The sequence below is a fragment of the Tribolium castaneum genome, chromosome 11, assembly GCF_031307605.1.
Source record: "Tribolium castaneum strain GA2 chromosome 11, icTriCast1.1, whole genome shotgun sequence".
NCBI classification, from domain to species: domain Eukaryota; kingdom Metazoa; phylum Arthropoda; class Insecta; order Coleoptera; family Tenebrionidae; genus Tribolium; species Tribolium castaneum.
This window is the reverse complement of record NC_087404.1, coordinates 3,562,389-3,566,029: the sequence shown is the minus strand read 5'-3', so window position 1 is coordinate 3,566,029 and position 3,641 is coordinate 3,562,389. Positions and strand designations below refer to the sequence as shown.

Sequence of the window (3,641 nt, the reverse complement as noted above, 5' to 3'; positions counted from 1 at the left end):
GAAGATTCAAAATACTAATCCTAGAACTTATTTGCTACAAGATGTTTCTGGAGAAACAATACGAGGAGGTTTCTACACTGAAGAATTACAAAAAGTTAAATATCCGAATGTATATCTCGTTGAGAAAGTTTTACGAAAGAAAGGTAACCGTTTATTCGTCAAGTGGAGTGGAATGGATAAAACTCATAACTCTTGGATTAATTCATCGGATATTACATAGATAATTATTATTATGAATTGTTTTTTTTAATAAAATAAACTAAAAGGATCAATTAAAACACTTTATTTCATCAATATTATAGGTAGTACATTAAATATCCTTAAATCTATTATAAATCCTCCATATTATTCTACCACTTATTTAATTATAAACTAATTAAATCAAGACGTCTCTTGAAACCTTTAGTTTACCTCACCTTTGGCGCGCGCCCGACACTGATCAAGGTTAACAAGTCTGCATCACATTACCTATGCATAAGAAGACGCCCATAAATAATACATGAATACAAATACTATAAAAAATAAAACTACAACAATGCTATTTTTAGTAACTAATTTGAATTTTTGAATTGTAGTTTTGTCTGTGGAAAGCAATTTCACATATCCACATTTTGGAGAATGTTTTTTATGCTCCATAAACGCATCATCACTTTTTTCCCATCGTGAAATTATTACTCCACAAACAAAACACTGGGTACAATCAGATATTTGAATATAAAACAATCCCGCTTTTGCTAAACTCCATGGAGATGGGTATGAATGTACCCAGTTCTTATATGATAACAGTCTTTTATCAAAACACTCGTATAAACATTTTTCATATTGTCCATCGTCTAGACACATGATTTTTATTCATTTATTTTAAGAAACTATCACTAGCACAAAACGCACACTACTTCACACACATAAGTCTTTTTCCGATAATTTCATCCTACTCTTCGGCACTCTCGTTAACTGTAAATGAAATATACATTTCTTTAATTTCTTTTCATCCTCCATTTTACATTATGTTCACTCACCTAATATTTCATCATCAACACGTTGAAACTCAAAACAATGTGCAGATGTCGGGTTTCTAGCATCTTCTTTTCCCAAATATATTAAATATAGTGGACGTGGATCTCGTAATAACTCATCAATTTTCTCCTCAGTTAAATAATCACTTATTCTTCTCGGCAGAAACACTGCATAATTGTCCAACTCAACAAGCACTGAATTTCCGAACAGAGACTTTGTGCGTCTAATATTATGTATGCGGAATCTTGTGTTCAACTCTAGCTCACCAGCTTTTAAAATGGGTTTCTGTCCGCATCGAGCGATTCGATTCAATACATCCATGACCCAGCAGCGAATACTCTTAGACATTAACACAGATATATGCACTTTTTTTATATTATTATTTCTCGGAGGATTAAATCAGTACTGACTGCTATCAAACTTGTACTAAATTCTATATATTAACTATACCCCCACTTTTTAACCTTGAATGAAAATGCATCAATATTGTGGCCTTGAAAAAGTGAGATAATGAGAAAAAGTGAGATGAAAACATCAAAGATAAAGAGGGAATGAGTGGTCTTGAAACAGTGAGCGACTCTCTGCTTGCAGGTCACACTTACTTGTATCAGTAGGTTGAAATAGGTGTACATAAAAACATGTAGCTTTTTTTTACAACTTTTATTTTTTTTATACAATAATATAATATTTACAGTTTACTACGACTACTACTACTTTGCTAAACTTATTCTACACTATTTTTACGAAAGAACCCCGACCCTAAAAAAATTCACAATAAATTACTGTTGAAAAAGATTCAATAAAACTTACTTCTTTAATTTAAGGCATTATGATTCCTTTTAGATTTTAAGAAGTCGAGATAGCTGGGCTCATTGAAATGATCCCAGTTCTCCTCTTCTTCCTTCATCATCACTTCACATGAGGATCTTTGTTTTTCGACATTATGAATTTTTTTAGATTTCAGGAAGTCGAGGTAGCTGGGCTCATTGAAATGATCCCAGTTCTCCTCTTCTTCCTTCATCATCACTTCATGTAAGGCCCTTTGTTTTTCTTTATCGGCCCGATGGCACTTCCATATGTGCCTTTCGAGCCGAAACCAAAGAAGAATGTGGTTTTTGTCGTATGGACAAACTATGATATCCTCTGAAAAAAAATTATTTCCAACTAAACTACTAAAAAAATATTAAACTTACCAGGAGTATTATAAATAGAACTTTTTCTGATGGGTTCCATTTTTAAAGAATTTCTTGTTATAGTAGATATACACAAGAACTGTGTTACACAACACAACACATTATCTTTTATACAGTTTGGGGTGGAAAATGAGTAAGGACAATTGCGCGATTCATCTTGAATGAGTGAGGAGTTGTTGGCCTTGAAAAAGTGGGGAGTAGCATGAATAACCTTGACCTTGAAAACATCAAGGTCCAATAATGCCTTGGCCTTGAAGTGGTGGGGGAAGTGGGAGGGGTTGGCCTTGAAAAGTAAGAGAGAGAACGAGTGGCCTTGAAAGAAAGAGAGGGAAAATGGGCGGGGTCAAACTCAAGGTCAAGGTTGTGTTGTGTTGTCCCCCCATTCGTTATCTACTAACTATTTTGTAGGAAATTTTATCAGCTTTAATTTTGAAAGAAAAGTAAAAATTGATAGGAGTAACTGTTTTCGAGATATAAGCAAAAAACCAATAAAAAAACTGTAACTGTTACTGAACAAAAATGTAATTCAGTTTTCAATATTTGAAACGAAGACGAAAATGCAGCATTTAAAAACGACTCTGAAGACTTCAGTGACTTTTATGTCACCTCCTTTTTCTTCTAATAAAGTATTGGACCCAATAAATTAAGTGTATTTTAAATCACAAGACATTTTCTGTTAAAGCACTTTTTTTTTAAATATTAATTATTTTTAAACTTATATCTCGCTTATGGTTAGTCTTATATAAAAAATGCAAATAAATATTTTGTAGGAAATTTTATCAGCTTTAATTTTAGTAAAAAGATAAAAATTGATAGGAGTAACTGTTTTCGAGATATAAGCAAGAAACTGTTATCTTAATTAAGCGCTTGCATATAAGCAAATTTAATAATATTAGTATTATTATAATTAATGTTATTGTTATTAATATGACGACTAAAAACGACTCTCAAGACTTTGGTGACTTTTATGTCTTCTCCTTTTTCCTATACTAAAGTGTTAGACTCAATTTATTTAGTTTAATTTCGGTTTTTCATACATTTTATTTTAAAGCAAATTTTTTGTTAAAGATTATTTATATCCAACACTATAACTCGCTTATGGTTGGTCTTACAAAAAAAATGCAAATAACTATTTTGTAGGAAATTTTATCAGCTTTAATTTTGAAAGAAAGATAAAAATTGATAAGAGTAATTGTTTTCGAGATATAAGCAAAAAACCAAAGTAAAAACTGTTACAGTTACTGAACAAAAATGTAATTCAGTTTTTCAATGTTTGAGACGAAGACGAAAATGCAGCATTTAAAAACGACTCTTAAAACTTCAGTGACATTTATGTCACCTCCTTTTTCTTCTAATAAAGTATTGGACCCAATAAATTAAGTGCATTATAAATCACAAGACATTTTCTGTCAAAGCACTTTTTTTTTAAAT

The 3,641-nt window shown here is 31.3% G+C and overlaps 1 non-coding gene across 1 annotated transcript; it reads right to left on the bottom strand.

Annotated features, from left to right (window-relative positions):
* Positions 1–268: 268 nt before the first annotated feature.
* LOC107397521 (uncharacterized) lies at positions 269–2,597 on the bottom strand. Its single transcript, XR_010335717.1, has 3 exons — positions 2,211–2,597; positions 1,828–2,160; positions 269–1,776 (listed from the first exon to the last, which is right to left on the bottom strand). It is a non-coding gene; the product is annotated as an uncharacterized LOC107397521 (transcript).
* Between the last annotated feature and the right edge of the window lie 1,044 nt (positions 2,598–3,641).